This window comes from Balaenoptera physalus (assembly GCF_965194825.1).
Source record: "Balaenoptera physalus genome assembly, chromosome: 15".
Taxonomy (NCBI): Eukaryota; Metazoa; Chordata; class Mammalia; order Artiodactyla; family Balaenopteridae; genus Balaenoptera; species Balaenoptera physalus.
In genome coordinates, this window is record NC_138894.1 from 51,318,100 (window position 1) to 51,340,968 (window position 22,869).

Below are 22,869 nucleotides of genomic sequence, written 5' to 3' on the forward strand. Positions count from 1 at the left end.
AAGATACCATTGACACCTTTTTCTTAAATGATAATATTTGTTGTTATTGAAGATACAGGTATAATGCTGGGAAAGGTGAGAATTAATATAACCCTTTGGAGACAACTTGCCACCTATTTTATTTTTGTATGAAGGAATAAATAACCAGTCATTTCAACTGCTTTATAATATTCCATTATGTGCATGTATTTACTTAACCAGTACTCTATTTTGAGACATTTAGATTGCTTCCAGTGTTTTACTATTACAATAATACTGTATAGTATTATTGTACAGTAAGTCTGAGGAAAAGCTTTCCTCTCACCTCCCTGGGAGAGTCAAGGGGTGGGTATGTGACCTAAACTAGAACAACTACACTCTCTGTCCTAGAACTTTTTTTAAAGAATTTAATAAACTATTCAAGCATACACGAAAGTAGAAGGAATAGTACAGTGTATCTCCATGAACTCACACTCATTCTCAACAATGATCAGTTCATGGCCAATCTGACCTCTGTATACATTTCTCCATTTCCTCCAGTCCCCAGGTTTTTCTGAAGCAAATCGTAGAGGTATAACATCAAGGAATATTTTTTTCTAGTATTACTAATATAAGCCATTAGACTAATTTAAGTTAGTTTGATGAAAATATTTCTTTGTGCTATAAATGATGCTTTCTAAAAGTCCTTTCAGAGCCCAGTACTGAAACTGACAAGGCCTGAAAAAAAGTATTTTCCTCATTGGAGGAAAGAAGAAATGTAAAGGTCTGGTCATCTTCTGTGTTTCTCTGACTTTTTGTTGACCTCTCTTTGTTACCTCCAAAGTCAAACACAGTTGTATCAATTTTTTTTTTTTTTTTAAAGAATGTTTTGGAGTTTCCCACGGGCAATGTTTGCTGATGAGGGAGCAAGGGAGTTTTTTTATTCTCTTTTTTTTTTTTTAATTTATTTATTTATTAATTTTTGGCAGTGTTGGGCCTTCGATTGTGTGCGAGGGCTTTCTCTAGTTGCAGCGAGCAGGGGCCACTCTTCATCGCGGTGCGCGGGCCTCTCACTATCGTGGCCTCTCTTGTTGCGGAGCACAGGCTCCAGATGCACAGGCTCAGTAATCGTGGCTCACGGGCCCAGTTGCTCCGCGGCATGTGGGATCTTCCCAGACCAGGGCTCGAACCCGTGTCCTCTGCATTGGCAGGCAGATTCTCGACTGCTGCGCCACCAGGGAAGCCCAGTATCAGTTTTATTTAACTTGATCACATTTGTTTAATTCCATATATTATCATGTGCCATTTAATCCCTAGAAAGATTAAAAGCTATATTTATGCTTCGTTGCTCTAAAATCATCTTCCTGAAAATTTTCAGTATTTGGCTACATTCAAATCATTTTAAATTTTTTGTTTATTGTGGGAAAATATATATAACGTAAAATTTGCCATTTTAACCATTTTTTAGTGCACAATTCAGTGGCATCAAGTACATTCACAATGTCCTGCAACCAGGGACTTAGTATTTTGAGCAGTGTGACTTAAGGAGAGAAGCAGCAGACAGAGTTCACTCATTACAGCATAAGCACCCAAACAAGACCAACCAGGGATCACTACTATTGAAACCTTCGGGAACTGCTTCATTCCAAGTTGCATTTTCAGCCTCGCTTCTTTCCTATAAGCTCCTGAAACCCCCTTAAGATGATCAGTGTTAATCGTTTCTCCACCAAAGAACCCTAAATGACACAGAATGTGAAAGATTTTAAGCAAAGAAATGACATGATCAGTTCAGTTGATAAAGAAAAAAACCTTTGACAAAATCCAACACACTTTCATGATAAAAACAATGAATAAACTAAAAGTAGAAGGGAACTTCCTCCACATGCTAAAGAGCATCTAAGAAAAACCCACAGCTAATATCATACTCAGTTAAAGACTGAAGCCTTTTCCCTTACATCAGGGGCAAGACAAGGATGCCCACTTTTGCCACTTCTATTTAACATTGTACTGAAATTCCTAGCCAAAGAAATTAGGCAAAAAAGTGCTGGGGGTCAGAGTGGGGTTATCCAAACAGAAAAGGAAGAAGTAAAATTATCTCTATTTGCTGCTCTGTGTTTTGGAAAGATCACTTGGACTGTAGCATAGAGGTTGTTATGGACTGAATCGTGTCCCCTCCAAATTCATATGTTGAAGTCCTAAGCCCCAAGGTGACTGAATTTGGAGATAAGGTCTTTAGGGAAGGAATTAAGGTTAAATGAGGTCATAAAGTAGGGCTTTAATCCTTTAGGACTGGTGTCCTTATAAGAACAGGAAGATTCTTCAGAACCTTTTTTTTTTTTTTTAGATTCCATATATATGTATTAACATACGGTATTTGTTTTTCTCTTTCTGACTTACTTCACTCTGTATGACAGTTTCTAGGTCCATCCACCTCACTACAAATAACTCAGTTTCGTTTCTTTATATGGCTGAGTAATATTCCATTGTATATATGTGCGCAGACGTAGAGAATGGACTTGAGGACACAGGGAAGGAGAAGGGTAAGATGGGATGAAGTGAGAGAGTGGCATGGACATATATACACTAACAAATGTAAACAGATAGCTAGTGGGAAGCAGCCGCATAGCACAGGGAGATCAGCTCGGTGCTTTGTGTCCAACTAGAGGGGTGGGATAGGGAGGGTGGGAGGGAGACGCAAGAGGGAGGAGATATGGGGATATATATATACGTATAGCTGATTCACTTTGTTGTACAGTAGAAACTAACACACCATTGTAAAGCAATTATACTCCAATAAAGATGTTTAAAAAAAAAAGAACAGGAAGAGACGCCAGATCTCTCTCTCTCTCTCCCTCTCTCTCTCTCTCCACAGAGAAGAGGCCATGTGAAGACACAGTGAGAAGGGGATCATCTACAGGCCAGAAAGAGAGGCCTCACCAGAAACAAACCTGCTCACTCCTTGATCTGGGACTTTAAGCCTCCAGGTCTGTGAGAAAATAAATTTCAGGTGTTTTAAACCACCCAGCTTAAACATGTTTTGTATGGCAGCCCTCGTAGACTAATACAGAGGTTACTGCAAACACATAAAAATGACATTTGCCTGAGCTGAAACAGTGACAGTGGAGAGGATGAATTTGAGTCTGATTAAGAGATAAAAATTAGAGGATTCAGTGATGGATTGGATGGGAAGATGAGTGTGCCTGATGAGTTGAGTGTGAGGTCTGTGGTCCTTCCCCGTCTTCCCTCTTGACGGAAATCCTCTCTATCTGTATCAGGAATCTCAAAGTAAAGATCTGCTTTTATTCTGGCTCTGCCCTTCCATCTGATAAAGTATCTCTTGAATTCGGGTAGCTACTATTTAAAATTGTTTAGTCAGTAGGAGAGGTGGAGTTAAAAACATTATTGCCCCTTGTACTAAATCATTACAGATCATATGAACCAATGCCTCTCAACACAGATGGCACATATAGAAATTATAATACAGGGACTTCCCTGGTGGTCCAGTAATTAAGATTCCACGCTCCCAGTGCAGAGGGCCCAGGTTCGATCCCTGGTCAGGGAACTAGATCCCACATGCACGCTGCAACTAAAGATCCCACACACCGCAACTAAGACCCAGCACAGGGCTTCCCTGGTGGCGCAGTGGTTGAGAGTCTGCCTGCTAATGCAGGGGACACGGGTTCGCGCCCTGGTCTGGGAAGATCCCACATGCCGCGGAGCAACTAGGCCCGTGAGCCAAAACTGCTGAGCCTGCGGGTCTGGAGCCTGTGCTCCTCAACAAGAGAGGCCACGAGAGTGAGAGGCCCGCGCACCGCGATGAAGAGTGGCCCCCGCTTGCCGCAACTACAGAAAGCCCTAGCACAGAAACGAAGATCCAACATAGCAATCAATCAATCAATCAATCAATAAATCTTTAAAAAAAAAAAAAAAAAAAAAAAAAAAAAAAAGACCCAGCACAGTCAAATAAATAAATAAATATTAAAAAGAAAAAAGAAGAAATGATAATACAGTATTTGTTATGCACACTGGGGCAAGAAGAAGAAGCTGCTTACAGCTGAAGACAAACAGCCGGGGGCTCTGAGCGGCTGCCCCAAGGACTGAGGGCAGTCGATATCTCAGCTGAAACCAAGCTTGCTGCTTAAAAATCTCTGATGGAGACAAAAGCTACTTCATGTAGATGCAGCCTCTCATATATATAGTATTTAGAGAAAGTATCCTCAAGAAGTCATTGTTGGCTTAAATATCTTAAAAATGGCTTAATCTAGATTTATTTAATTGTCCATTTACTCATGATAGGTATGAATTTGCTCCATGATACAGTCTTACAGTAAATATTGTCACAATCTTGGAGCAATTCTGGAAACGAGGAGGGCAGAATCAGGAAGTCTAGAACATTTAGGGAAAGCCACTGTGGTTACACTTCAGGTGCTCTATAACCAGGAATGGTCCTTTGAAAGCAGGCGACCCATTCCCTCTGTACCCACAGGCTTGGGGAAGTCTCCCAAGCCAGTGCCTAGGATCCAGCTGCCTTCTGGGACCCCACACAGACATTTCCTCATCTACACAACGTGTATAAGTGAGACACAGGTGTCTGCCCAAATCAAACCCTCCTTCCCACTCTCTTGCGGGCAGCTCCAGTTTAATTACTTATTGGTCCCATCTTTAATTTTTTTTTTCCATCTTTAATTTTTTTCAGGCCAATACAAAGACACTGGAAATATCCTGTGACAGGTGAGAAGAGCCCAAAGATAGTTTTCCTGATGAGAGTGGAATAACCTTTCTGTTCTTTTCAATTCCTAAAGCGAGCAGCTAAGAACTGGGCAGGAGATACTACCATATCAATAAATTAGCCTGCCTCTCAGGAAAAAGGTCTCTGCTTCAAGAGCACATACTTACAGCTGAAGCTCAAGAAATTACATAGTCAAATAGTATTAAGATTGAAGACTTTTTTGTTACAAATTCTGCCTTTTGTGAAAGTGCAGAATTATGGATAGGTTATCGCTAGTAATACGTATAGTGATCAAAGCTTTCCATATTCAAAATAGAAATGAACATTTTCTTTCAAGCAAAATGAAATAGGTCAAGGAGTAGGAGGGACGGATCTGTGCAGTGTTTGAATGTGGGCACAAGTTGGCCTAGGCCCAAAACAGAGGTGGGCTGTAAGCACACATGAAAACAAATACCCAGAAACTAAACTGGATCAGAGAAGCAAGAAGAGATCATAGCAATGTGAATCTAGAAGCAGGAGCCAAGAAACCAAACTGGATGAAAATGCAGGGAGTGTTTGAGAATGTGAGTCATGAGAGGGCATGTCGCAGCTTCCCTCACTGTTGAGATCTGACCTAAACCAATCTGCCTGTTAAGCTTCTTCTAGTAAAAACAGCAGTAGCTTCCAGGGATGAGAGATGGGTAGGACCCATGCTTTCTCTCCTACAGCATTGTTACTATGACTTATCACAGTGAAACCTAGTCTCAGACCTAAATTTTCCACAAATACAAACATGTATTAGCAAATAGGCCAAATAGGGTGTTCATACAAATGATTCCTCTGAACTCAGTGAAGTGCACACTTTCTCTTCTTGGCACTTCAACAAGCTGCCTTGCACAGAAGATTCACTTGGAAGCTAACACAACTATATTCTGATGGAGCATGAGCTAACATTCCAATCTGCTTAAGTGAAAGAATTCTGTATTAAGAAGGACAAGTTAGGACTAGAGACTTCCGGTGCTATTTCAAAGGCTATCAGGCTTCTGGGCTGCCAGATTCTTACACTCCATTTGTGCAAAGTGGAAGTTCCTGTACAATATATTTTGGGTTTTTAAAAAAATTTTTTTCTTTTGTTAATTCTTTTTTTTAAATTGAAGTCTAGTTGATTTACAATGTTGTGTTAGTTTCAGGGGTACAGCAATATATATATATATTTTTTTTCTTTTTCCGATTCTTTTCCCTTATAGGTTACTACAAAGTATTGAGTAGAGTTCCCTGTGCTACACAGTAGGTCCTTGTTGGTTATCTATTTTATATATAGTAGTGTGTATATGTTAATCCCAAACTCCTAATTTATCCCTTGCCCCCCTTTTGCCCTTGATAATCACAGGTTTGTGTTCTATGTCTATGGGTCTATTTCTGTTTTGTACATAAGTTCATTTGTATCATTTTTTTCAGATTCCACATATAAGTGCTATCATATAATATTTGTCTTTCTCTTTCTGACTTACTTCACTTAGCATGATAATCTCTAGGTCCATCCATGTTGCTGCAAATGGCATTATTTCATTTTTTATGGCCAAGTAATATTCCATTGTATATATATACCACATCTTCTTTATCCATTCATCTGCTGATGGACATTTAGGTTGATTCCATGTCTAGGCTATTGTAAATAGTGCTGCAATAAACATTGGGGTGTGTGTATCTTTTTGAATTATAGTTTTCGCCTGATATATGCCTAGGAGTGGGACTGCAGGATCTTATGGTAACTCTATTTTTAGTTTCTTAAGGAACCTCCATATTGTTCTCCATAGTGGCTTGTACAATATATTTTGAACGATGCTCATTTCACTATTTAAAAAATCTGTTATGGTGCAGGTTTAGATAGCAATTTGTAAAGTGTTGTACAAACCTCTTTTGAGGGATGGGCTACTGATTAGGGTCCTTCAACTGCTAACTGATCACCTCTGCCTGGCGTGTGGACTCCTGATCTGGCTGTTAAAAATGTTAAATCATTTTTGGGATGTAGATTAATTTACACACGCATATACATCAAACTAGAGTATTTTCAAGCAAATTCCAGACAAAATATCAGACACCTTTAGCTAATAGTGTTTAAGTATAATTTTGTTTCCCACAGGTTTTTTTTTTTTCTCCAAGGGGTGGAAGTGAGGTTGATTTTAAAAATAGTTGCCATGACTCAGAAATGGATACAGTGTAATATAACTTACTATTAGCCAAGAGGCAGAAATCCTACTCAGATTAATTTAAGCAAAGAGCAGAATTTAGTGGATCATGGTTCTGGTGAGAATGGGGAAGGATCTGACCATAGACACTCTGGACCCAGGGACTCAAAAGGATATTGAAAGCTCTTCTCATTCTTTCTTTTTCTTTCTCTCTCTCTCTTCCTCAGCTTTGTGTTTCTTCCTTGCAGGTTTCTTCCTCTGTGTTTTGGCCTCATTCTCTTCTATTTCTGTAAGAGTTTTCACCAGGCATGCAAGCCCCTCTAGCTTCACTTCCATCTAGCTGCATGACCCCTTTAGTACCTGGTGGAGAAAGACTTGGATTATCTCCAATGATGTCACCTGCTCCCTGGACAATCCCTCTGGTGGGAGGTTGGGGTATTCTAAGTCTGGGGCACTTGCCCTGTGCTTTGTGGGTGGGAGAAGACAGTTAGCAAAAGAAGAGATGGAGCCAAATTGACCCAAACTACAGTAGCCATGCCTCCCCCAGCCTCCCTTTTGTCCTATCCCTGCTTTTCTTTGGCTTATGTGCGTTAAAATGTATGTTATGAAAAACAAGAAAAATTAAAACTTTCTATGTCTTAAGATTTTGTAGCATGTAAAACTTTGATCCACTTCCTATTTTTCAATAGAAAAGACCATGTAGAACAGCTGGCATAAGAACTTTCTGGGACTCCCCCCCCCCCACCAAGTGATACCATTAGAATGGAAATCTGAAGGTTTTTATAAGCAGATGTGGGCTAACATTGATCTGGAAAAAAAGTGCCAATATGCCATAGCAGTGAATATCATAACCAAAATAAATTTCCTTAATCATTGTAATTAATTGAATTTGGGACTAGGATAAACAGCCTGTTTACACATTTAATCACTCTTTGTAGGTAAGAAGCTCCTCGACTTTCCAGGTGAATGATGCTCCTGATAAATATCTCTCTGTCTTATGGACAATAAAATGACTCAACAAATGCCATATGTACTGTTTAGCTCTCAAGGAGACTTACAGCCTAGTTGGAACACAACCTATTTGCTGTGCCTACTGGAGGGTAGAATGAACAGATTGCTGGTAATAGTTCACTCCACATACTGTCTGTCAGACATAAAGTGCCAGGTCAAAAACTAACCACATGCAATGTGGACATCATTATTTTTCCATTTCTCTCAGTCACGAAGAAACTTCAAAGAGGAACAAAGAGAACGAATTGTGAGAACACTCTCCCGACAACAATAAATTGTGGTATGATATTTGACCATTATATTATGATTGATTTATAGCAGTGTTGATTAAAAATGAACAAGTTGTATCAGGTGTGACTTCAAGTGTTAACAGAAACACTTTGATGTAATGATTAGCAACTTTCTGGCATGAAATTCCGTTGTTGAATATAGTGTGAAGAGGAGTACCATTGTAGCAGAAACCATATTACTATTTATATGTGGAAGACAGTGCCTTCATGTCGATGAATAAGACCAAAATAAAGGTAAAAGGTTGAATGATAAAGTCTAAGCTCTGCTATTTAGGACCTAGTTGGTTGCTGAGAATTGCACTGAGGCTACTGAAAATACATACTGTTGCATGTACATGACTGATACAGTACTTAGATACTCAGTGTGCTATGTGGGCCTGCAGCATTAGCATCACCTGGGAGCTGCTTTAAAATGTAAATTATTTGGCCCTACCCTAGACCTGCTGATTCAGAAGAGGTTCTGGGAGCTGGGCCAGCAATCTGTGTTTTACAAGCCCTCCACGTGCTTCTGGTACACCCTAAAGTTTGAGAAACACCATCCTAATTAGTTATGAGTGCTCTCTTGGTGGCTTGTGCAACTGCCCAGCAATAGGACTTGACAATGTAGATGGATGTGATGCACAGTTCTCTCTTGCCTGGTGTCACTACTTGTAGCCGTTAAACCAATTTAGTAGACCTCCAGTGTTGCAATGACTTCTTTCTAAACCTAAAGTCCGCACATTAGATAGATTGAAAGTCTCTTTTTTTTTTTTTTTAATTAATTAATTTATTTAATTTATTTATTTTTGGCTGCGTTGGGTCTTCCTTGCTGCATGCGTGTGTGCTTTCTCTAGTTGCGGCGAGCGGGGTCTACTCTCCGTTGCGGTGCGTGGGCTTCTCATTGCGGTGGCTTCTCTTGTTTTGGACCCCGGGCTCTAGGCACACGGGCGTCCGTAGTTGTGGCTCGCGGGCTCTAGAGCACAGGCTCAGTAGTTGTGGCGCACAGGCTTTGTTGCTCTGCGGCATGTGGGAACTTCCCAGACCACGGCTTGAACCCTTGTCCCCTGCATTGGGAGGCGGATTCTTAACCACTGCGCCACCAGGGAAGCCCCTGAAAGTCTAATTTTCCTCAGCAATTTTTTTAGGTCATCAACAGGAACTTATCAGGTTACTTTTATTTCTAGAGTTCTATACTCTGTTGTCTTTAATCAATGCCATATAATATACAAATACTGTCTCTAACAGTTAATACAACTAAGGCATTTCTTCTCTATAACACATATTCTTTAAACATTTATTTTTCCTTTTAACTGTTTTTTTCACAAGACTGGAAGGCTTGAATTTTCTTATGTCACTTAGTACTAGAATAAATTCCTTTCATGCATGTGTACTAGCCAAAGCTGCATAATTCAATCCTTACTATTCATATATTAATTACAAATTAAATTGTAAAAAGGTACTTTTGGAACCAGTGATCAATCAGCATCAACAAATATTTAAGTGTATTTTACAACCAATACTCTGTTCCAAGTACAGCAGTATATATCTATCATATATACATATGATATATAGTTGACCTAAGACACCATCATCATTTAACATCTGGTTAAGAGAAAAAATAAACTCGAAAATTTTAATGACAATATCATGTAATAATATAAGCGATATCCCTAGGCATTATATGATTAACGGTAAAATAGCTGGAAAATTCAGTGGAAAGGAAGAGATCACTGGGTTGAATAGGTCTGAGAAGGTTTCACTCAAGTTTCCTTCACTGAGCCCCTGTTTAGGAAGAACCTGCTCCAGGCGGGGCCTTGTGCAGGTGCTAGAGAGAATGTGGAATTTGAGCTAGGCTCCTGGGAAAAGCAATTCAAATGGCAGGAACAGCACAAGCAAAGGTATGGTGTGAGGAGTTAATATAGTAGGTCTGGTAGCCCTCTCCTTGCATATGTCCAAGGAAGCCTGGACCATGACTGACCATTGCCAACCCCTGGGCATGTGGTTCTTGGAAGATTATGTTAATTTTGATTATTCTGTGTATTCACCTGGAACAATGGGCCATGCTTTATCAGCTTGTCAGAATTGCTTTGCACAAACATTACGACTGCTGAGGGAATTCCCTGGCAGTCCAGTGGTTAGGACTCCTTGCTTCCACTGCCGGGGGCTTGGGTTTGATCCCTGGTCAGGGAAGTAAGATCCCACAAGGAATTGTTAGGGTCCTGAGTTTCAGTTGCCATGAATGGTCATGTACTAGAATGTGCCTATGCAACCAGACCTCCATTAATGCCTTGGACCCTGAGACTTGAATCAACTCCCCTGAGTGGAGACATTCTGCACATGTACTCTGCTAGAGAGAAAGCACGTTTTATATGGCCCTTGATGGGGAAGGACTTGAAAGCCTGCATCTGATCTCTGGATTCTGTCCAATGCATATCTTTTTTCTGGCTGCTTTTGCTCTGCACCCTTTGCTGTAATAAGCCTTAGCCATGAATATAACCTGATTTGAGTCTTATAAATCCTCTAGCAAATCACCAAACATGGAACAGTCATGGTACCCCTGAAACACAAGGCATGCGACAAGATTCAAAATGCACATAAATTTCTTTGGATAGAGACGATAAATATTTAGATCTGGTGGGAAAATTCAACTATTGATTGCTGAATATAAGTAAAGGGTATGTGGGTTTTCACTATACTATTCTTTAAAGTTTCCTATAGGTTTGAAATATTTCAAAATATAAAATTGTAAAAAAAAAAGAATAGTACTGGGCAAACACTAGTACTAAGAAATTTAAGCAATTAAAAAGTCAATTATTGGGCTTCCCTGGTGGCACAGTGGTTAAGAACCTGCCTGCCAATGCAGGGGACATGGGTTCGTGCCCTGGTCGGGGAAGATCCCACATGCTGCAGAGCCACTAAGCCTGTGCGCCACAACTACTGAGCCTGCGCTCTAGAGCCCGCGAGCCACAACTACTGAAGCCCACGCGCCTAGAGCCCATGCTCTGCAACAAGGGAAGCCACCGCGATGAGAAGCCCGCGCACTGCAACGAAGAGTAGCCCCTGCTCGCCGCAAATGGAGAAAGCCCGCGAGCAGCAACGAAGACCCAACGCAGCTAAAAATAGATAAATAAAAAATAAATGAAAAAGAAAAGAAAAAGAAAAAAGAAATTATTGTATATGTGTATATAGAATCATAGCATTGTATATTGTCTTGAAGAATAGACGTTTTACACGTCACTATTTAGTCAAGTCTATTCATCTTTGCTTGTTTGTTTGCATGTGTATTTTCTATTACTTTTTGCCTAATCTCCTGTCCTAGACAGATGGGAGCCTGAGAGGCATGGGAGAGCCCTGAGTTCCTGGGCTGGAAGTGGGCATGAGGCTGTGGTAAGTGAAGCCAAGAGGATAATTACCAGGTCAGTTTCCTATGGAGTTCCTGGGTTAGTAGTGCCAAGACCAATAGTCTAGGGTCAGGATGCCAAATTCAGACAGGACAATGAGAAGAGGAAGCTCTAATTCAAAGCTGATCTGTCTGACAGAGGAGGCAGTGCAAAGAGAGTTCAAACAGGGAGGAAGGCAGACAAGCCAAGAATGATCCCTGAGAAAAAAATACATACAGCTACAAATTCTTTTTTAACCTGGTTCCTGTCACAGCCAAAAGAGGGTATATATCCTGAAGTGACCAACGCAGCTGGGGATTGGACACTTGTAAGGTCACAGAGTTCTCTCTCATCCTGAGATTGAATAAATATTCAGTTCCATTTTCTTCTATTTTTATTACTTGAGATTTTACATGTAATTTTTAAATCTCTCTGCTTAGACTATTGCATCCATATATATGGGTGAGATTGGTTTATATTGTGCTAGCTTCCTCAGTTTTTATAAATAAGATATGCACAATGGTCAAGAACATGAATTCTGGAGTCAGACTCCTTGGGTCAAAATCTTCACTCTAACACCTAATAAATAATTAGCAATATTACTTAATTTCTTGATATTGCACTCTCCTATAAAATTCAGGAAAAATATTACCTACCATAGGGTTGTCATGAAGATGAAATGAGGTATGTATGTAAAGAAAGTAGCACAGTTCTGATGGAGAGAGGTACTCAATACATTTCTAATATTTTATTAGTATTGGCAGCATCAAACAAGGAATTACAAATAAGAAAAGGAGGAATGCTAGAATGACCTCTATGATGTTGGATTGGAATAAAAATATCAGGAGAAAGATGGCAGAAAAGGAGTTTTCTACCATCATTTTACCACAGAACATCAACTTTGGCAATCACCCATAGATGAGAGTACCTTTGTGGGAGCCCGGGAGTCTAGGGGAGAAGTTCCAGCACATTGTTGGGGCGAAAAATCTGAGAACAGACACAATGAAGAGCATAATAAAAACAGTTTCCCTTTACCTGCCTAAGTTCTGGGGATCTAATGTACAGCATAGTGACTATAATTAATAATACTGTATTGTATACTTGAAATTTGCGAAGTAAGCATTCTCACGACACATACAAATGAGGTAATGTATGTGTTAACTGACTTAATTGTGGTAATCATTTCACAATATACACATATATCAATTCGTGTTGTACGCTTTGAATATACACAATTTTTTCTGTCAGTTACACCTCAGTAAAACTGGGGAAAAGGTAGCAGTATGAACTAATGGTTTTGGATAAATATAGAAATATAGAAATAGAGGTGGGGACTTCCCTGGTGGTGCAGTGGTTAAGAATCTGCCTGCCAGTGCAGGGGACACCGGTTCGAGCCCTGGTCCAGGAAAAGTATGACATTAGTGGATCAGTTGGTAAAATTTGAATATGGCCTGTAGATTAGTTAGTGGTATTTATTGTTGTTATTTTCTCAGTTTTGATCATTTTAATGTAGTTATGTAACATTTAACATTTGGGGAAGTTGAGTTAAGTGCATACAGGAGTTCTTTGTACTATTTTTGCAACTTTTGCAAATCTGAAATTATATCATAATGAAAGTTTAGAAATTAAAAAGTATTTTTTCCTGCTCACTTAAGTCTTTCTAGACTCTTCTAACATAAGTGTTATCAATAAACATATATTTGTATATAGATAGTTCTGTTCTGTTTTACAGAAATGGGATTGCATTACACATGGCTCTTTTTTGTTTCCACTTAACAATTGTATTAAGTTCTTTTGGGGTGTTGGCTCATCTCACAATGACCTAGCTTAACTTCCTTCTCCATAAGATGAGCCCCAGACAACCATATCTCTATTTATATGACTTCATTCTTGGTCACGGATGATGAGACCATGGGTAGAGATCTGACTTAAACTGAGATCATCAGATTCTTTCTACCAGGAATTTGAAATTGGGACCATAATATTTTTATTCAGACTGAGCTACTGTTTTGAGTGAAGGAAATTTTAAAACTTCAAAGCTGTAGTACAGTGGCAACCTGATGTGTGAACTGAGTAGCAGAGACAGTTGCTAGGCAGAGCAATGAGAATTAAACAGAGAAGCAGAGCAGGATACTAGAAGGTATTTTCCGGGTTCTTGGTTGCTAACCATTTTATTATCCCATGCTCTTTCTGAGGTACTACTGCCCTCAGATTCCACAAAGCCTTACCGATAGCATAAACAGTGGATTAACACACATTTTATATGTTACTTGTATATCTACATATATTTTATGCATTCATGACATACCTAACTTTTTCTTAATTTTTTCAATATTTCTAGTCTATGCAGTTCATCTGAGAGGTTTTTGAAATTGTTGCAAATCTCAAAAAAATTTCCAATGTATTTATTGAAAAAAATCCCCATACAAGTGGACCTGTGCAGTTCAAATCTGTGTTGTTCAAGGACAACTGTATAGTCCAAATACTGTTGTTCAGAGTTACCTGGGTTAGTTTTTGTCTTTCCTAACTCCTTCAGTTTGATTATGTTGTTCATTTGTATTGATAATATAGTACTTAGGTTCATTTGTTACTATTTGTATTCCATTTGGGGTGCCTCTTGCAAACTGGTTGAATTAAATTACTTATTTTTTGAGTATGTGAAACACTGACATTGTTCTAAAAGTCAGAACTATACAAAAAAGTTTACTCCCAAAAGTATCAGTACCCTTTCAATCCTTCTACCCTGATCCCACTTTCTCCATTCTTTCCACTTTGCTGCCATTCACCCCTTGTAGGTGATGATATCATTAGTTTCTGGTTTATTCTTCCTCCCTGACCCTCCCCTCCTCTGCCCTCCCTTCCCTTCCCATCTATCCTCCCCTTCTCTTCCTTTTCTTTTCTTTCCCTTCTCCTCTTCCTCCTCCTCCTTCCCTCCTCGCCTCCTTTGCCCTCCTCTCCCCCTCCTCCCCCTTCCCCTCCTCCTCCTCTCCTCTTCCTCTTCCTCCTCCTCCTCCTTTTTCTTCTACAAATAAGCAGATACAGATCTATTTTATTTTCCCTTTTTTCTTACATAAAGATAATACTCTTTTGCACTTTGCTTTTTACGCTTAAAAATGTATCCTGAAATCAGTCCATACTCGTTCATAGAGATCTTCCTCAAGCTTTTATACAACTGTATAATATGCCTTTGTGTTGCTGTCCAATAATTTATTCAGTTATTCTAGCAGGAGTTATTTTGATTATAAAAAAAAGTATTTAAAAAAACTTTTAATAGAAATACACACAGCTCAGTGATTTTTCACAAATTGAACACACAAGAGTAGCCAGTATACAGGTCAAGAAACAGGCTTTGTTAGTACCCCCAAAACCCCCCATGCTTACTTCCTGCTACTGTCCATCCCTACCCCACCCCCAAAGTAACTAACCACTATCCTAGTTCTAAGAGTAAAGATTAGTTTCACCTATGGAATAAATCAATGGAATTATACAATATGCACTCAGTTGTGTCTACCTCTCTTCACTCAACACTATATTATGAGAATCAGCTATATTGTTCTGTGTATACCATGCTTATATGGTATTTTATTTATTTATTTATACATTTTACTGTTGATGGGCATTCGGGTAGTTCCCAGTTTGGGACTATTACAAATAGTGCTGCATGAACAGCCCAGCACATGTCTTTGTTATACACAGACATACATTTCTGTTGGATATTTACTTAGGAGTGGAATTACTGTTTTATAGGATGTACACATTAGGGTTAAGTATATGCTACCAAACAGTTTTCCAAGATACCAGTTTTTACTCCCACCAGCAATATGAGAACTTTGTTTGTTCCACATCCTCACCAACACTTGGTAATTTCATTTTAGACTTTCAGGTGGCTGTGTAGTGGTATACCACTGGGATTTCATTTTACATTTCCCTGATGACTAATGAAGTAGGTTACCTTTCCATATGTTTATTGATAATTTGTAAATGCTCTTTTATGGAATAGCTGCTCAAGTCTTTTGCCCCTTTTCCTATTAGATAGCCTACATTTTCTTATTTTTTGAAGGAGTTTTTTTTTTTAATGTTATGGATACAAGTTGTTTCTTGATGTCTTAGGTTGGGTTCCCCAGAAGGAAGCCCTGAGATGAGGATTCTAGTGCAAGAGATTTATTGAGAAAGTGCTCCCTGGAAAAAACAATATGGGAGTGTGAGAATCAGGATAAGGAATAGGAAGAAGCCAAGCAAAGGTATGACTTCAGGCAAAGTCCTGCTGAGCGTAGCTTCAGCCTGATGCCTCAGGGGAACTCTGGGATATTCTTTATATCTTAGACTTTGTCCCAGATTGAGAAAAGGAAGCTGGATTTTCATATTCCTGGTATGTAATTCTGATAGATACTACAACATGGATAAACTTCAAAGACATTATGCTCAGTGAAGCAAGTCAGAACAAAAGGACAAATGTTGTATGATCCATTTATATGAAGTACCTGGATTAGTCAACTTCACAGAGACAGAAAGTAGAATAGTGGTTACCCATGGCTGGGGGGATGAGGGAATGGAGAGTTATTATATAATGAGTACAGAGTTTCAGTTTGGGATGATGAAAAAGTTCTGGAGATAGATGATGGTAATGGTTGTACGACAACGTGAATATACTTAATGCCACTGAACTGAACACTTAAAAATGGTTAAAGTGGTAAATTTTATGTTATTTATATTTTACCACAATAAAGAAATAAAAGAATCATATACACCATTATCAAGTGGGATTTACCCCTGGGCTGCAAGGATGTTTTAGTTTATGCAAATAATGGGTATGATTCACCACATTAATAGAATAAAATATTTTAAAAATCATATGATCATCTCAATAAATGCAGAAAATGCATTTCACAAAATTCAACATCCATTAGTGATAAAACTCGCAACAAATGAGGTGTAGAAGGAACACCCTCAATATAATAAAGGCCATGTATGACAGACCATAGCTAACATCATACTCAATGGTGAAATGTTGAAAGATTTTTCAGGAAGACAAGGGTGCCCACTCTCATCACTTTTATTCAGCATAGTACTGGAAGTCCTAGCCAGAGCAATTAGGCAAGAAAAACAAATAAAAAGCATCCAAACCAGAAAGGAAGAAATGAAATTGTCTCCGTTTGAAAACCCTAAAGACTCCACCAAAAACCCTTTAGAACTAACAAATTCAGTAAAGCTGTAAGATACAAAATAAACATAAAATTTAGTTGTTTTATGCACTAAAAAAGACTATCTGAAACAGAAATTAAGAAAACAATCCCATTTATGATAACATCAAAACAATAAAATATTTAGGAATAAATTTAACCAAGAAGGTGAAAGATCTGTGTACTGAAAACTATAAGACATCAATGAAAGAAACTGAAGAGGATACAATTAAATGGAAGGCATCCTGTGTTCATGGATTAGAAGAATTAATATTGCTAAAATGTCCATACTACATGAAGTGATCTACAGACTCAGTGCAATCCCTATAAAAATTCCAATGCCATTTTTCACAGAAATAGAAAAAATAATCTTAAAATGCATATGGAACTACAAAAGACCCCAAATAGCCAACGCATCTCAAGAAAAAAGAACAAAGCTGAAGACATCACAATATCTAATTTTAAACCTTATTACAAAGCTATAGTAATCAAAAAAGTATGGTACTGGCATAAAAACAGACACATAGACCAATGGAACAAAATGGAGAGTCCAGAAATAAATTTACACATATGCAGTCAACTAATAGTTGATAAAGGAGCCAAGAATATCCAGTGGGGAAAGGATAATCTCTTCAATAAATGTGTTGGGAAAACTGGATATTCACAAGAAAAAAGTGAAATTAGACCTCTATCTTACACTACTCACAAAAATCAACTTGAAATTGATTAAAGACTTAAATGCAAGACCCAAAACTATAAAACTATGAGGAGAAAACATAGGGGAGAATCTCCTTGACTTTCGTCTTGGCAATGATTGTTTGGATATGACACTAAAAGCAAAAGCAACAAAAGCAAAAATAAAGAAGGGAGATTACATTAAACTAAAAAACTTCTGCACAGCAAAATGAAAAGGCAACCTCTGGAATGGGAGAAAACATTTGCAAACCTATATCTGATAAGGAGTTAATATCTAAACTATATAAAGAACTCATACAACTCAACATCAGAAAAAAAAAAGCAATCTGATTAAAATATTGGCAGAGGATTGAATAGAAATTTTTCCAGAGAAGACACACAAATGGTCAACAGGTACATGAAAGAATGCTCAACATCACTAATTATCAGGGAAATGCAAATCCAAGCCCCAATGATGTATCACTTCACACTTGTTAGGATGGCTATTATTAAAAAGACAAGCTATAACAAGTGTTAGTGGGGCTGTAGAGAAAAGGGACCCCTTGTGCACTGTTGGTGGGAATGTAAATTGGTGCAGCCACTATGGAAAACAGTATGGAGATTCCTCAAAAAATTAAAAATAAAATTACCATATGATCTAGCAATCCCACTTCTGGGTATATATCCAGAGGAAATGAAATCAGGATCTTAAAAAGAAATACCTGCACTCCCATGTTCATTGCAGCATTATTCACAGTAGTTAAGTCACGGAAACAACCTAAGTGTCCATCAACAACAGATGAATAAATAAAGCAAATATGATACACACACACACACACACGCACACACGATGAAATATTAAACCATACAAAAGACAGAAATCTTATCTTTTATGACAACATGAATGGACCTTGTGGGAATTATGCTAAGTGAAAAAAGTCAGAAAAAGACAAATATCATATGTTCTCACTTCTATGTGGAATTTAAAAATCTCTTAGAAATAGAGAATAGAATTGGTCGTTGCCAGGGACTGGTGGGTGGGGGGAATGAAGAGATGTTGATCCAAGGGTACAAACTTCCAGCTATAAGATGAATAAGTTCTGGGGATCTAATGTAGAGCATGGTGAGGGGACAGAGGTGTTATCTAACCTTACTGTAATCATTTTGTTATTTACATGTGTATCAAATCATCACATTGTACACCTTAAACTTACATATAAGTCAATAATATCTGAATAAAACCAGGAAAAATTTTAATTGGTCTTCATCTAATTCAAATTATACTCTAAAAAGTTTTTTTATTGACATGTAAATATAGTCCTGGTATACTGTTAAGTGGGAAAAAAGAGTACTATACATTGTGTATGATTTGATCCCACATGTGTGTGATTGTGCGTGTGTGAGTGTGTGTGTGTGTGTGTGTGTGTGTGTATGACAATTTGGAAACGTCTAAGTAGATGGGATTGTGGGTGGAATTTTTTCCAATTTTTTTCTTTTCTTTTTCTTTTCTCTTTTTAATCTTTTTTTTGTATTTATCTGTAATATCTGATTTTCCTACAGTGAAGACATACTCTTACAAGTCAACTTATATAAATATGAGTTACAGTTTTTGTTAGTGTGATTAATACTGAATATATTAAGATGTATAATAAGAATTCAAGACACAGATATGAATTACCTGTATTTATCATAGAGCATTTTGCATAACACATATTCATCTTATTTATGCATTTAGATCACCACATTAATGGTATTTTAATTTTATTTCTATTATCACATTATGAATGTCTTGAGATTCTTTTTTGTATCCTCTACTCTTAGCATAGTTACTGGTGCTCAGTTGCAAGGAAATTTATGAATAACTTGAATTTCAAGAAAGGAGAAATCTTTGTATGTAGTTGTGTTTAATAATGTGGGGAGGATGATTCAAAACCTCAATGGTAGCATACAAATACTTTTTTTATAGAAAATACTTTTTTTTAAAAATTAATTAATTATTAATTTATTTATTTTTGGCTGCACTGGGTCTTCATTGCTGCGCACGGGCTTTCTCTAGTTGCGGTGAGTGGGGGCTACTCTTCAATGTGGTGCACGGGCTTCTCACTGCGGTGACTTCTCTTGTTGTGGAGCATGGGCTCTAGGCACACAAGCTTCAGCAGTTGTGGCATGCAGGCCTCAGTAGTTGTGGCTCTCAGGCTCAGTAGTTGTGGCACACAGGCTTAGTTGCTCCGCAGCATGTGGGATCTTCCCGGACCAGGCTCAAACCCGTGTCCCCTGCATTGGCAGGCAGATTCTTAACCACTGCACCACCAGGGAAGCCCTACATACATGTTTGTAATGTAGTGCTGGCATGTCTTTTTTTTATTGAGGTATAGTTGATTTACGACATTATATGAATTTCAAGTGTAAAACTTAGTGATTCACAATTTTTAAAGATTATGCTCCATTTATAGTTATTATAAAATATTGGCTATATTCCCTGTACTGTACAATATATCCTTGTAGCTTATTTATTTTATACATAGTTTGTTCCTCTTAATTTCCACTCCTATCTTGCTCCTTCCCCCTTCCTTCTCCCCATGGTAACCACTAGTTTGTTCATTATATCTGTGAGTCTGTTTCTTTTTTGTTATATTCACTAGTTTGTTTTCTTTTTTAGATTCCACATATAAGTGGTAACATACAGTATTCGTCTTCCTCGGTCTGACTTACTTCACTAAGTATAATACTCTCCAGGTCCATCCATGTTGTTGCAAATGGAAAAATTTCATTGTTTTATGGCTGAGTATATTCCATTGTGTGTGCGCGCATATGTGTGTGTGTGTATCACATCCTCTTTATACATTCAACAGTTGATGGACACTTAGGTTGCTTCCATATCTTGGCTATTGTAAATATTACTGCAATGAACATTAAAGTGCGTGCATGTTTTCAAATTAGTGTTTTCATTTTCTTCAGATATATACCCAGGAGTGGCATTTGTTTTTATATCACCAAACAGAACTAACATTATTTCAGGAAAATCTAAATTCTGCCAGCAAATGAATATGAAATAATGCCCCAGAGAGTAATTTCTTTACGTTCCTGCCAATAGAGGGCAACATGAACAAGCTGCTGGATGGATGGTAGTGTTTATAACCTCTTGTCTGTCAACAAAGTTCAAGAAAGTCAGTGTTAAACTTGGAAAAAACAAAAGCAGTGTGTGTTGAATCTATAAAACTTTAGTGGGAGGAACTCCTGTCTGGTTCCTCTGCCTGCAGGCTCACCTGTTTCCAATCCCCTCACTACAGTGCTGCTAGAATTTTCTTTTTAAAAGAGAAATTTGATACCATTCTCTTGATTTTTTTTTTTTTTAAGCTTTAACTGACCCTACTGCCTATAGGATAAAGACCAGTTCTTTAGTATGATATTTCGGTTTCTTCACAGTACGACCTCAGCTTTCATTTCCCACTGTTCTCCACCCCTGGGAAACCATGTTCTTTCTCCATGGAAAGCTATTCATGACGCCCAAACATACCATGCTCTTCTGTACTTTGATGTGTTGCTTCTGTTATTCTTCCACCTGAAATGCCCTGGACTTTCCCTCTCCACTGAACATCTGCTTTTCATTCGAGGTCTGCCTAAAAGGTCACCTCTCTGTGAAGATTTTCTTGACTTTCCACTAAAACTTAACCTTGTTTCTTCCTCAAGTAGTACCCATCACACATTGCACTGTTTTAGAATAATCAGTTTGTCTGTATTTCCTAGCTGACTGTAAGGCCCCTGAGGGTTCATGTGTCATAAGGAAACATGTTATTCATCTTTGTATCCTCAGTGCCTGGCTCGTAATAATTACTCAAAATGCACATTCACTGAATGGACAAAAGAAAAGGAACTGAACAGGAAGTTCTCGTAGTGGACAAAACCTGGTGGGCAAAACTTTAGACTGACATTACAACTAAGGCATGTGGATGGTGCTTTTCACGAGTTCAGGAAGCATCTGATGTTACTAAAAGATTATTTTTGAAATATATAGGAATTTCTTGGTGAATTTTAATTTCTTCACCGCTTCTTAGTGGCCAGTTTTTTGTTTTGTTGTTTTGTTTTGTTTGTAGTATTTGTCAAGGTGGGGGTCTTTTAGTGCAGAAGTACAGGGATATTATGTTATTTACAGTTTGGAGAAATCTTGGAAGCATCAGGTCACTTGATTTCTAGGCCAGGTGGAATTCCGCTTTCTTGCTTCTCACGAGACAAGGGTGATCTACAATCTGTGTGTACTCAGCATACTCAGTAACCGATTCCAGTCTCATTTATGCCTTTATGCTGATATCAGCATTCAGGAGTGCAATGAGGGGAGAGGAAGCATTCCTTTCATGATTCTACCTCAGACTTGAGCACCACAGTATGTTGGAAAACACATGATATATATACCAGTAAGTAGACACAGATGATGTTTTGTAGAGGTGGTCATTGCTATACCATCTGCCAGGTCCTGCAGTTGGTTAAAAAAAAGAAGAAAAAAAGAAATTAGTTTGGCAGGATTTGCTCTTCACAAAATCATGCTGATTTTTGCCAATTCTATGTAATTTGATATGCTCTTGCAAAATGAGTAAGAGAAAAGTGCTTTCACATTGAGCTACAGGAAAAATATGGCCATTGTTCTTATGACCTTAGTTTAAAAAAATTCAAGTATGAGTAAGACAGGGCCATGGTAAATAAAAGATAAAATAAAGGAGTTGGAGACAGCTGGGTAACTAATTCAGAATGACCAAAACTCAAAAATTGTTTGTAGCTGTAATATAATTGATACACTATTGCCATGTCTCAAACTAAAAAGAAGGGGAATGAAATCGAAAGCCCTCTGGGATCAAAATATGCTCAATTCAGGACTTGAAAACTTGTCTTTTTAAACTTATGCTAGTAAATTTCTACAGAACATGTGTATGAATTTGTGAAAAGTAACAATTACATACAAACAAATTCTTCCTAATTTAGAGTCAAAGTCTTCACATGATTAACGTATTATGAAATATAGGAGATCTAGTTGATATTACCTACTAACATTATCTCAGTCATTACCATGTTGATTTCACAATGATTTTGGAAGAGGCTAATTGAACTTTGTCAAATATAAGTAAAGGGCATAACTCTGATTTCTTGTCCATTTTGCTTTTATTAAACAAAATGATGGACATTTAGGTTGGTTCCATGTCCTGGCTATTGTAAATAGTACTGCAGTGAACATTGTGGTACATGTCTCTTTTTGAATCATGGTTTCCTCAGGGCATATGCCCAGTATTGGGATTGCTGGGTCATATGGTAGTTCTATTTTTAGTGTTTTAATGAATCTCCATACTGTTTTCCATAGTGGCTGTATCAATTTACATTCCCACCAACAGTGCAGGAGGGTTCCCTTTTCACCACACACTTTCCAGCGTTTATTGTTTCTAGATTTTTTAATAATGGCCATCAACAGTTGAATGGATAAAGAAGATGTGGCACATATGTACAATGGAATAT

The 22,869-nt window shown here is 38.1% G+C and overlaps 1 long non-coding RNA gene across 5 annotated transcripts in view; it reads left to right on the plus strand.

Annotated features, from left to right (window-relative positions):
- Nucleotides 1-19,563, plus strand: part of LOC309643548 — a 59,160-nt gene extending 39,597 nt beyond the window's left edge. For 2 of the 5 annotated variants that reach the window (XR_014253805.1, XR_014253806.1), the window contains exons 3-4: nt 2,831-2,942; nt 4,655-13,796. This is a non-coding gene — a long non-coding RNA (uncharacterized lncRNA). Of the gene's footprint in view, nt 1-2,830; nt 2,943-4,654; nt 13,797-13,856 lie in introns of those variants that run through there. The other 3 variants (XR_014253804.1, XR_014253807.1, XR_014253808.1) reach the window with 3 other exon arrangements.
- The last annotated feature ends 3,306 nt before the right edge of the window (nt 19,564-22,869 follow it).